Genomic DNA, 13,797 nt, shown 5'->3' on the forward strand with positions numbered 1-13,797 from the left:
CATGGCCATTTCCACTGATCATAATTACATTGTTGAGGTATACTAAAATAGATTTATACTGTGCAATTTTCCAAACTCACATTGGTTTCGCATACAGCATCTCTGTGTATGCAGCAGTATTCACTCTCTGTGCAAAACGGCTTGATTGTGCTCCTGCCCCCCCCTCCCTGTGAGCCTAGTGTGCTCCGATTGGTCAGCTCGGCCACTCTGTTCTGATTAGTCAACCACCAGAGAGGCTCCACCCATGTCTAACACTGTGTTTTCGGCTCTGAGCATCAGTTTTCAAATGGCGTCAGTACAGCCGTACATGTTTGAACCGGAGTCCGATCCTGAAAGTGAGACGGACCGTGATGGACCTGATCCACCGTCCCAAACTAGACTGGAGCAGGCGGTTTCACAGTGGAAAGTTTTAATTTTGTATAGCCCATTTGTTACGTTCCCTCCAAAATCTAGGGGTACGAAGGGGAGTAACAAAACACAGAACGACCAGCATGAGAAAAAAGAGAGGAAACTGATCTCTTTTCTCACAACATGAGATTTAATCCAACAATAATAGACAAACAGGTCCCACACAGAGACCCAAGACGCCGTGCTGCACCCGTGCAGCCAGAGGAGAAAGAGAGAGGCCACTGCAGACTTCCTCAGGTCCTTTAAGGAAGGCCCTGATTGGGGATTGGGAGCACCTGGGAGAGAGGCTGCACCTGGAGAATCAGAGGGAGAGAGAGAAAGACACACACACACCCACACACACACTACGGCACGTAACACCCCCCCCCATAAAACCCAACGAGTGTTTGGCCACAGTTACCAAAAACACTCAGACTATTGGACATGAATCTTGAAATCTCACCCACGGGACAGTACATCGGCCAAACTCACACTTTGCCAGATTCACTGTTAGCGAGGCTCCTGCAAGTCGCTTGCGAAAATCGGTGCAGAAACCCGGTGTTCCGTCAGATTTAGGAGCAAGCAAACATGGACTGCTCCAGGGGCTGCGGCTAGGCTTGGCTAAGCCATTTTCAAGCAGATAATCCACTTCCTTTTTCATTTTCTCCCTTTTCTCTATGTGACAACGATACGCATGTTGCTTAACTGGATGAGCATTTCCAACATCAATGTCATGCTTTAACACATTAGTGCTCGATGGCACATCACCAAATAGGGTCGGGTGAGCATGAAACAAGCCGACTACGTCGCTTCGCTGTCTTTCTGGAAGATACGCCAGGTTAGACTCTAAGCTCAACATAAACTCAGAGTTCGATAACCTACCACACTGCTGACCACCAGAGGGCACTATCAAATCATCCTCAACCATCGACAATGCACAGGCTAGGGAAGTGGCCACGCTGGGAACAGCAGTCACCACAGTGCGTTGCTGCTTCCCCTGGGAGGCTTCCCTAGCATGATAGGACTTAAGCATGTTAACATGGCACAACCTTGTTTTTCTCCTACGCTCAGGTGTGTCAATGATATAGTTGGTGTCAGACACTTGCCTTACAACCACATACGGACCTGAGAAACGCGCGTTGAGAGCAGATCCGGGTGTAGGCAGCAACACCAGCACCTGCTCACCAGGCTGAAACTGCCGCTTAACTGCTCTCCTATCGTACCTGTTCTTCATGTTTTCCTGCGAGGATGCAAGAGCTTCCCTTGCTAGCTTAGTCGCCTGTTGTAAACGCTCACGACACTGGGACACAAACTTCTTCACATCAGTTTTCGGAAGGGACTCAGACATCAATTTATCTTTCAGCATCTTTAATGGGCCACGCACATTGTGCCCAAACACTAGTTCAGCTGGGCTAAACCCAATAGACTCCTGCTTTGCATCACGAATAGCAAATAACACGAAGGGAACACCCTCATCCCAGTCCCTGCCTGTGTCATGGCAGTATTTACCAAGCATCGACTTCAATGTCTGATGCCAACGCTCAAGTGCCCCTTGTGATTCTGGATGGTAGGCACTAGACACTGAATGGGAAACACCCAATGACTGCAAGGTTTGTCTAAAAATCTTGGAAAGGAAGTTAGTTCCCTGATCAGTCTGCACAACCTTCGGCAACCCAAAGGTGGTAAAAAACTTGGTCAGTGCTTTAATGATGGCGGGTGCAGTGATTTTACGCAAAGGGATAGCCTCAGGGAAACGGGTCGATACACACATCACAGTCAGAAAAAACTGATTACCTGCCTTGGTCTTCGGCAACGGACCGACACAGTCAGCAATGATATGGTCGAAAGGCGCACCCATAGCCGGAACAGGACACAACGGCGCTGGGGGAACTACCTGATTTGGTTTACCCACCACCTGGCATGTGCTACAAGTTCTACAGAAACACACTACGTCATCTTTCAATCCTGGCCAAAAGAAATGTTGAAGGATCCGGTCATAAGTCTTAGTCACACCTAAGTGGCCAGACCACAAGTGCTCATGTGCTAATGCCAGAACCTGCTGCCGACAACTCACAGGAACCACTAACTGATAAACGCTGTTCCAATCAACACCTGAACCAACTTCTGCATCACTTGATTGGTCAGCCCACCGGCGCATCAGCACCCCATCATCCACAAAAAACAACTGTTTCTTATTGCATTCGTTAGGGTTCTCAGCAGCGTTGAAACACTTGATCAAGGTAGGATCATCTCTCTGTGCCGTGATGAGCGCCTCACGGGTCAAAGGCATAGCCACCTCTGGAGCAATAGCGATAGGTTCCATTTCACCATCACACACTGTTGGAGGACCCTCCACTAATCCATCAACAGAGGTCAACCTGTCATTAGATAGGGCAGAAACAAGCCAAGAATCAGACAAATCCACATCCTGAGCCTGCTTACGGGCCTGAGCTCTGGTCAAAACACTAACTGCAAATACCTCCGGATGAGTCAGCGATAGGTTATCATCTACAGCACCAGGAACTGGAATGTCAACAACCTCTGGAGTAGGATACACTTTACCTCCGGCTATATCGTTTCCCATTATGAAATCCACACCGTCGATTGGAAACCTGGGGAGTACGGCAACTGTGAAGAAACCAGTAGCCAGTTTGGACTGGATATGGACATTGTGGAGAGGTGCGGGCACAAAACCCATTTCGATACCTCTTACCACGGCACTTGCATCACAGGCGGACTCAGTACTCAAGGGCAGAGCACTGGCAAGAATGAACGACTGTGAACCACCACTGTCTCGTAACACCGTAACCTGCCGCTGGTCATCCACCTTCCCTGATAGAGAGACAAAAGCAGTGGAGATGAACGGCTTAAAACACTCATCAGGCCCCGTTTTAACAGTGGTCTGACCACTAGGACACACTGTTTTAATCAAGCCCACCCCTTTTGGTTGCTTGCCACCTGCTGCCCGCTCTCGCTTCAAAGCAGCACAGGCTGCTATCACATGACCTGGGTCATGACAAAAAAAACAAGCTCTGTTTAGCCTGGGATCCAACACTGGAACACTGGCACAGGGAACGTAATTGTCAGGAGCTCTACGATAAGTGTCTCGCTGAGGAGGATCACGCTGAAAAAAAACGCTCTTGTGTATCAGTGCAAACTCGTCTGCCAGAGTGGCAGCCTGCTGAAGTGTAGTTACTTTCTGCTCGTTCAGGTAGACTACCGTACGCTCAGGTACACAGTTTTTAAACTCCTCTAACATCATCAGCTCATACACTGAAGTAATGTCATCAGCTTTACAAGCTCTACACCACCTGTCAAAGAGGACTTTCTTCTCCCTCGCGAAGTCCACGTAAGTTTGGCCAGAAGTTTTCTTCAGGCCGCGAAAACGCTGCCTGTAGGCCTCAGGCACAAGCTCATATGCCCTGAGAACAGCACCTTTAACATTCTCATAAACTAAACTATCCTCGACAGAAAGAGAAGAGTGAGCCTTGCCGACTAGCTTACACTGTAAAAGAATAGCCCACACGTCTTCTGGCCAGCGCAGAGCAGCAGCAATGCGCCCAAATGCACCAAAATAGATCTCCACCTCTGATTCACGAAACACAGGGACCAAAGAAATATGCCTACTCACGTCGAAGGAGGCACCAGGACCAGAAGATGTAACGGCAGAATCACCCCCCCCAGCTGCCTGAAGCTCTAACTGACGCATCCGGACAGCAGTGTCTTCCTCCAACTTCCTGATCTCCAGCTCCCTCCTGAGCTGAAAATCCCTATCACGCTCCTCCTTCTCCCACTGGAGACGAGCCATACGCACTTTTACCCTGGCATCTAATTTAGACCCCGTAGGTGAGGACCCTGCCGAAAACGAGTCAAACTGAGGCATGTTGAAAAGTTTTGCCTGTTCCGTAGCACTCTGAACACCTGGAGTAACACCAACACGGCCTCCACCATGAGATACTGCTGCTACAGCCCCGGCCACCGTTCCAGGAGATTCCACTAAAGTAGGCAGACTCAAAACCCCCTGTTCAACTAGTCCCGTTAGCAAAGTAGCCTTGAGTTCACTTTTAACAAGAGCAGAGGAGACAGAAATGTGATAATGGTCAGCAACTAACTGCAAATCAACCTTCCTACACCAGTCTAGCTGACCCACAGTAGGACTGGCCACAAACTGCTCCAAAACAAAAGCCATCCTCAGGGTTCCCGCGGGGTCTTAAAAAGTCTTAAAAAGTCTTAAATTTGATAATCTGAATTTAAGGCCTTAAAAAGGTCTTAAATATGACCAAAAAAATAAAAAAGGTCTTAAATATGATTTAGAAGGTCTTAAAAATGATCGGATTTGAAAGGTACTTCTGTGTTGCGATAGCGTCTAAATGTGTTTTGGGGGAAATGTCCGGGCTGCAAAGTAACCAGTACGGTAATAGCCTTTCAGTTCCCCCCAACAATTTGTATTGAAATAAATCAACATGGAACCAGTAATCACTAACTTTGTTTCCGCCGGCCCCTTATCGGAGAACACCCAGCTAGTAACCTAGCAACCAAGCTTCAGATAGCGGCAGTCAGAAACTCATGTATCTTCGAATAAATATGGGGAAGTGTAAGTTCAACCGTTATTGGTTGGAAAACATCGAATTTAGTGCTTGGTTGAAACCAGGGGAGGGGAACGTGTTTGAAGCCCGCTGCACCTTTTGCAAAATAAATTAGCGTTTGTTTGGCTAATGTAGCGTTAGCTAGTGCAGCGTTAGCTAGTGCAGCAGCTCCCGCAACAACACAGTGGGACCTCCGGGCAACGTTTGGGTCTACGTCAACCCTAAAAGCGGAGGTGCTGTAGACGCTAAATACCGTAGTACCAATCATACAACAGCAACGATGAAAGATTGTAGCCAAGGCAGCAGAGCTCTGAATATAGCTCTTGTCACTCTCTCTCTCTCTCTCACACACACACCCACACACACACCCACACACACACACACACACACACACACACACACACACACACACACACACACCACACACACACACACACACACACACACACACACACACACACACCACACACACACACACACACACACACACACACACACACACACACACACACACACACACACACACACACACACACACACACACACACACACACTAGGGCTGCTCGATTATGGCAATCATCATAATCACGATTATTTTGGTCAATAATTGATATCACGATTATTAAATACAATTATTAATTGACTTTGAAAACATCCATTTATTGAACTTTAAAACAAATAATAATTTGGACAGTATCTTTTTAACTGTTGATTACCCTGAACGTATAATTCAACGGAAAAAATAAATTAAATAAATGATACATTTAAATAAATAATATCAAAAATAATAAATACCAATAAACAAGATCAACAAATATTTTGGAGCGCACTTCCACAAGCTACTAAACATATACAAATATGATAAATAAAAATAAATTAGACTAAAATTAATTAGATCAAATATGTTGTAGTGCACTGTCACAACCTAGCAAAGCAAAATAATCGATTATGTTGTTTCGTAATTGCGATTAAAATATGATTAATTGCACAGCCCACACACACGCACGCGCACGCACACGCACACACGGGCTGCTCGATTATGGCAATCATCATAATCACGATTATTTTGGTCAATAATTGATATCACGATTATTAAATACAATTATTAATTGACTTTGAAAACATCCATTTATTGAACTTTAAAACAAATAATAATTTGGACAGTATCTTTTTAACTGTTGATTACCCTGAACGTATAATTCAACGGAAAAAATAAATTAAATAAATGATACATTTAAATAAATAATATCAAAAATAATAAATACCAATAAACAAGATCAACAAATATTTTGGAGCGCACTTCCACAAGCTACTAAACATATACAAATATGATAAATAAAAATAAATTAGACTAAAATTAATTAGATCAAATATGTTGTAGTGCACTGTCACAACCTAGCAAAGCAAAATAATCGATTATGTTGTTTCGTAATTGCGATTAAAATATGATTAATTGCACAGCCCACACACACACACACACACACAAGCACACAGAGACACATACACACTTTTTGTCTAACACGCTAACACAGTTCTGTACTGTTATGCTGTTATGTTCAGTCATTGTTCTTATGTTGAACATGAATACATTTATGGGACGTATTTCTTCTTTCATAGCAATTTTCCTTCATACAGTACTTTCTTGCCGTAAAATAGGTCTTAAATTCTATTCAAAGTGGTCTTAAAAAGGTCTTAAAAAGTCTTAAATTTGAGTTGGCAAAACCTGCAGGAACCCTGCATCCTTATCAACGGCTACTTACAATTTTGTTTTTTTTTGTTTTTTTACCAAACTTACCTAACTATCTTCTGGAGCGTGCCGGGCTCGAGGCAACTTTAAAGGCAAACATCAGCGGCCGAAACCCTGAAACGCCTGCCCCCAACAGGGAATAAATCCCCACCCAGGATTACCCCGAAAATAAAAAATGAGTGCCTGAAGGAAAGACTGATTCAGCCCAGCTAGACACTCCCCTATCTAAACTGAGGAAGCTTTTAAACAGCAAGATACTTCACAGCCAATGCTACCAAACACAATATCAACGCTAAACCACAAACAGATACTCACTCTTTGTCTCAAAGATTGGACGAGCCCCCATGTTAGAACTGCATCATTTATCTACATCACAGTAACAAGTTTGTTTCGCTGACTAACCAAACTGTACCTACAACTGCTGTTATGTAGGTGCACGTGTGGAAACTGCGCAGTCATGCCAACCGAAGTGGAAAACGTCTGTTGCAGGGAAATTAGAAAGGTAACAGACATACTTTTCGCGGGAGACTCCCGATTTCATAGCCCTCTCCCGGTTTCCTCCCGGGGTCATATTTCTCCCGCATTTCTCCCGATTTCTGACAAAATCAGATTTACCCTGGACTGTTTCCACTCGGACTTTAATACAGCTACACCATTGTTTGGTTTCCATGGTAGCGCGTCTCTTTAGTAATGCTCCCGATTTCCGAGGTCTCAAAGTTGGCAAGTATGGTGACAGATACAACAAAAACACCAACAGTAGCACACAACATTATATACACCATAGGCCTACATACTTGTCAAGTCAATAGACTATTATATGCCCTTTTATTTATTCTATAGTAATTTAATGTTTATTTTGTAAACCTCGCCATATTTGGAGTTAATTGCTAAACGTGTTATGTTACAAATATCTTATCTTCCTATAGATTGCAACACGAATGATGCAAGTCCCAGAACCTATTGTGTGCATGGTTGACCACCCCGGACTAGAGCCAAACTGTTTCAATCCATACACCCTGCAGAACCTCCATAACATTTATAGGTTTGATTATGGACCTTTGAGGCGTAGAACAGAAGGAGAGTAAGTTATTTTTACCTGTAATAAACTACTACTGTATTTGATGAAAAATCAAATCATGGTTTGCTATATATGAATGATATGCTATCTAGGAGCAAATAATTCAGGGAAGAAAGGCTACCAAGTATTTCTATCAAACTTTATTTCTAGAAATGTACAAAATGATGATTGATATACATATATACACTGTATAAGATAAGATGGACCTGTGGGGAAGATCAGTTTTTCAAGCAGCCAGAGGGTAAGGGTGAAAAACAGGACAGCACATATATCTTATCATCCATTCCTCCTCTTATAGGCGTTTTTGGCATCTTGCCTATCGCAGCTTTGTAAGCTGGTGCTGGGGCTTCTTAGGACGAGGCATCAGAGTGGTCATCCCGTCATGTGTTGTCCGCCGGATACGCCGGGAGTTTCCTGATCTGGCAGGACAGTATGTTGGCTTCCGACCGCCCCTTGACTAAAACGTGAGACATGGCAGGCTACCACTTCCTCCTTTGAGGGCCTGTCAAATTGAGTGGACAGGTCCTTTGGGATGGGGATTTTATTCATCTCCTCAAATACTTCCTCAAACACCAGCCTCATCAGCTCACCCACGTACACTGAAAAATATAACATTCATATAATAATTTATTATTTGTATTTTTCTTTTATTCTTTCATTGTACATATAATTCAGTGTGGCTATCTCTCTAGGTCGTCCGCAGACGAGCCCTCCTTCGTTGCTTCCAGTCATCCCGGTTCTCCATATATCTGGCCAGTTCATTGGTACTTTGTGCAATAATCATTTAAAATGTAAGTTATGTTTTTAATAAAAACAAAAATATTTGACAACTTACTGTATGTAGGGTCCTTCTTTACAGGCTTTGCGGTACATTCTCCCCTCCTTGCTTTTGGATAGGCCAATTTGTACACAGGTAGTCCTGCAGCTGTTGTGGCTTGCTCACGGTCAGCATTCTCATTGTGATGCATGGCTGCTAGACACAACCTATAGAATAGCAAAATAAAATGAGACTTTGTGTTATGACAGAATAAAACCCTCATGCCACTAAACAGTGACTGTGTTATAAGATGCTACAGAATAAATTATACAGTGTATTACCTGCACAACATTCCCATGAAGGGGAAAACCACATTTTTGGGGGCAAAACGCAGAATCAAGCTGTGGAACGACTCCAGCGATGAGGTCTGGTAGTGATGGCTTAGCTTTTTCACATCTTTGAGAACTCTCGTGTTGTTGAGTATTTTCTCAACTTTGTGGAGTGTTATTGAATCTTGAGTGAAATTACAAAAACATCAACATCCCATTAGAACATTACAACTATCATTTTCCATAACAACAATGTTATATTTACATTCAATATTGTTGATATTATGAAGGAAGTGAAGTGTTTTTAAATTTCTCACTTGTTATTTCCAATTGTTTTATAAATATTGAACTTACCAGGTTTTAGCCATTTATTTGCATCTGTTGTGGCTCTTTCAGGATGTTCACACTTGGGGAATAGGGGGTCGTCGTGCACGTGAATGTTTTGTAGGTGGTTGACGACTGACGTCTACCTTGCCACCTTCTCCGGCCCCGAGGTTGTGCTCGTCGCACTCCAGTATACATGGTTTTTTATGCTGTGCAGCCACCACTTCAACAACTTGCAGTCCTTGTTCTGTGAAAGTTTCACAAGTTTCTTGGACAAACCTGATAAAAAGAAAACACATGCACAAGTGAATATTCAAGCTATAGTGTGTAAATGATGTGCTGTGATGGACAATATTCAAGGGTGTGGTGGAAAGAAGGGTGGGGGCAGACAGAAGGGTAAGCACAGCATGTTAATTACAACCATAACATCCATATGATAATTGCCTGACAATGGTCAGGGACACACCCTTCTGTCTGAAAGCATTTAATAGCCAGCCCAGGAAACCCCCATGCATATTCATATACACATCACTGTAAATTCCCATTCTAAAGAGTACTCACATTATCCTAAGTGTAGTGAGTGAAATTGAATTTACAATGACAAAAGGGGCTGTGATCAAGTGGTCTGGCAGACAGTTTACAATAACAGAGGAAAGACCAGATTAGAGGGACAAATTGTAGGGGGATATAAATCATGTATCTATCCAGACATGATGTCATGTCTGCTGCTGATTAGAAGCTCAGGATAAATTGCATAGTAAAACAAAGGAATATCTGAACAAAGGACACTGTCTCTGATTTTGTATTCTTCCATTCAAACATATAGGGATAAATACCTTTTTCAAAGTGCCACACATCATAGAATTGTTCTATGTTGCGTTCCCTCAGAAACTTCTGGATTTGTGGATGACGGTCAGTCACAATGTACTCAACCGCCAAATTGTTTGACTCCAGATGATCTAGGCATCTTTTCAGTCCCTCCTTTTCCATGTGATAACTACCACCTACTTCATTGCTCTGTTGGTGAATAAGAAATAGGGCATAAATACACTGAAACATGCATCAACAGCCAGTAAGCATAAAATGATAACACCCAGAAAGAGATTCACACCTGAACAAACTGGAAGTCCACAATGGTATTGCTTCCCAGGTGCATGAGTGTGTAGCTTCCGAACTTCGCTGAGTGCCCTGAAGATAATATAATAAAGGAGGTTTCAAAGCTTTTCAACAGAATGTCAATGGATAACTTAGATGAATTGTAATATACACCAGTAACTCTGGCACTAGACTGTCTTGTTTGTTTCCGATTACCTGGAGAGTCTGCTCTCATATCTCCTGCAACTGTGACATTTCCCCCCTGGTGGTGTAGTTGCTGGAAAATCTTCAGCTGATCAGTCTTCCACTTGTGGATAATAGCAGGCTCCAGGTAATTCCTAGCATGCCTCCTGAAGGTCTCATACTGGAAGATCTCCAGCTGCATGGCTCTGCATATCTATGAATACATAGAAAAAGAGGAAACGTTTTTGAAAAAGTCCACTGCTGTCAATTTTAATATGCTATGGATGTTAGATGGTAAAATACCTTTTGTAGTTGGAAGAAGGAACCACCACTGAAGTATGTAGCAGCGGATAATTGTAAGTTGCCAACCGGGGTACTTCCGACGACGGGCTGGCTCTCCCATTGTCTGAGGTAACTGCAGCTTGGACAACGCTGTGTGAACGCCACAAAAGTCCCCAGTTTTCGTCTTTGGACATCACAGTCTCTCTAACACACCGGACATTTTTCAAACAGCTGTCCGAGGCAGCTTTCAAACACAATGTACTTTGCGTCACTGTGCGTGGATCGTGTCTGAAGTCTAATGTAACAAAACAAAATTAACAATACATGTTAGATTTCCAATATTCTTTTTTTCAACTCTGAAGTACAGTAATAGTAATGTATACCCAATATATCAAACTTACGATACGTCAGATTCTTCTGCAAGTACAGAATCATCAGGGTGGTAACTCGAATCCAGTCTCTTCAAATTCAGTTGAAGTCTCTCCTTGTTCCTCCTCCAACTCCAGTCGAGGTCTCTTCCTAGGTCCCAGTCCTGGGCCCTTTATTGGTGTAGAGGCCAAGGGGAAATCTGGGTAGGTGGAAGTTTCAGTGCCAACACTTTGGAAAGAAACCGTGGCCTGGATGCCTGTTAATAAAAGGGAAAAATGCATAAATACTTTGTACATTATATAATACACTAATACATTTTAAAAGGCCAACAACTTGTGTACATCTGACAGTAATTCATGAAATATTTAGAATGAACTACACAAAGCACTGTATTTCCTGTAGTCCACATAACAGTATTTCAGTGATAAACAATAATATCAAATACAGTTTTATTTATAGAGCACATTTAAAAACGATTTTTGTTTGAGCCAAAGTGCTGTACATGTAATAAAAGCACAATTAAGGTATCTCAAATGAAAAATACAGTCAATGTCAGTGTTATGTTATACCTTTGCTCCTCACGTGTGCCGACTTCAGTGTTCCCCGGGACAACTGTGTAGCAACTGACACTTTCAATTCCACTGTCTGTGTTCCCACAGACCGTGTCTCAGCCCTCTGTAGAGTTCCCACAGAAACAGTCTTTGTACGGTCTGTTTGGCATCCGACTGTACTGGAGCGGTGGTGTTTACCGGGGTCCTGCTGTGATGTACTCTAAGAAAGATACAAATAACATTCATAAAATAAATTTTGTATCCGATGAAAACAGTCAATTTCCTAAAAGCAACACTTTCTGGGAGACATTCCTAACGAAATTAAGTGCAAATCACAAAATATTATTGAAACTTAGTTGTTTGATGTTCGTCAGCTTGCCAGCTGGATTACAATGCTAATCTACGTTGGCTAGTTGTTCAGTGTAATATGCTATACTATACTATGAACAACAGATAGTGGTTCATATTAGGCTATCAACAACATGTTTACAATTGCAATCTTATATGGGTAGTCTGCTCAAATCATTGTAGCTGGCACGGTCGTTACGCCAGCTAAAATGTAATTACGTTTCGCGACTGACCGTATGGTAAATCACCCGGAGAATACTGTCTATGACTATTTCGTGTGTGAATGCAGACATTATCCAGCTATGAGGAACATGTATGTAAGGCGATCTGCTGATATTGGAGTTGATATATGGAAACGCTAGCAACTTAGTTAGCCCAGTTAGCACTATGTCAATGACTTAGGAGTCCGGTTTACACATTTAACCAGTCGTGGTAGATACCTTGTTTGATAAATACACAAATAACAATGCAAACTTACAGGTTGTGTACCCGAATCTTCCCCTACTCCAAACGGTCCAAACAAACTATAGCCTCGTTGTTTGTGTAGCTCGGTAGCATACACGCTCCTTACGCCAGCTAAAATGTAATTACGTTTCGAGACTGACCGTACGGTAAATCACCAGGAGTATACGGTCTATGACTATTTCGTGTGTGAATGCAGACATTATCCAGCTATGAGGAACATGTATGTAAGGCGATCTGCTGATATTGGAGTTGATATATGGAAACGCTAGCAACTTAGTTAGCACTATGTCAATGACTTAGCAGTCCGGTTTACACATTTAAACAGTCGTGGTAGATACCTTGTTTGATAAATACACAAATAAATGCAAACTTACAGGTTGTGTACCCGAATCTTCTCCTGCTCCAAACGGTCCAAACAAACTAGGCATAGCATCGTCCTTCAGTTTCAAATGCTGTGCATATCCGGCCTCAAACTGGGCAATGTTTTGGAAGCTTTCTTCTGTGAAATGCCGGGCACACAGTAACGTTCTTCGAACCTCTGAAGGAACAGTGTTAAACAGAAATTTCAACCACTGACTTCGTCGTGGTTCTTCCGTCGGTAGGACAAACAGCTCAGATTTCTCCTCACATTTCAGGAAACAGAGGCCTGTACTACGAAGCTGGATTTTCGCTTAGCCGGCTAACTTCAGGGAAATCTCGGGCTTTCCGGTCCTACGACGCTGGTTCTCTTTTTAGCAGGCTAGATTTCCATGGTAACTTATGCTGAGCGGCAAACCTGCTCCGGAGCAGGTTAGGTGGCAGGCTAAGAGATCAACTCAGTGAAAGCACCGCCTGCTGACCAATCAGAGCTCCGTGTGCGGAGTTTAAAGCGATCAATTCATATTACAGGATAGAGGAAATACAGAACAACTGCCGTTGCAGGAAAGACGGCCGGCCAAAATCAACTGACTGTGTGAACGTGAAAATTAATAGAATATCCCCTCCCATCTTCAGAGCAATCTGACTATTATAATATTAGCGTTAAGAAAGCTTACTTAAATATCTGCCACGACATAAGTAACCGGATCAGAGTAACATTAAGTACAGTCCGCGGCACTGTGAGTGCAGACGTCGATGTGTCCCATTATCATTCATATCATATCACATCATAATGTATCATATATTTCCTTATTTGAGTCAGCTTCTTGAGCCGTATCTGGCCGTGCAACACTCACAGTGTCACATACTGTATGCAGAAGTATTATTTTAAGCAACACATTAAGTTGACGAAACACTCGAGTCAAATTCTCCTAATTA

General features: G+C 42.9%; 1 long non-coding RNA gene across 1 annotated transcript; it reads right to left on the bottom strand.

The window, feature by feature from the left end:
* Positions 1-10,361: 10,361 nt before the first annotated feature.
* LOC117469353 lies at positions 10,362-10,961 on the bottom strand. Its single transcript, XR_004554589.1, has 3 exons — positions 10,790-10,961; positions 10,520-10,700; positions 10,362-10,396 (listed from the first exon to the last, which is right to left on the bottom strand). It is a non-coding gene; the product is annotated as an uncharacterized LOC117469353 (long non-coding RNA).
* Between the last annotated feature and the right edge of the window lie 2,836 nt (positions 10,962-13,797).

Source organism: Trematomus bernacchii, unplaced genomic scaffold (genome assembly GCF_902827165.1).
Source record: "Trematomus bernacchii unplaced genomic scaffold, fTreBer1.1, whole genome shotgun sequence".
NCBI classification, from domain to species: domain Eukaryota; kingdom Metazoa; phylum Chordata; class Actinopteri; order Perciformes; family Nototheniidae; genus Trematomus; species Trematomus bernacchii.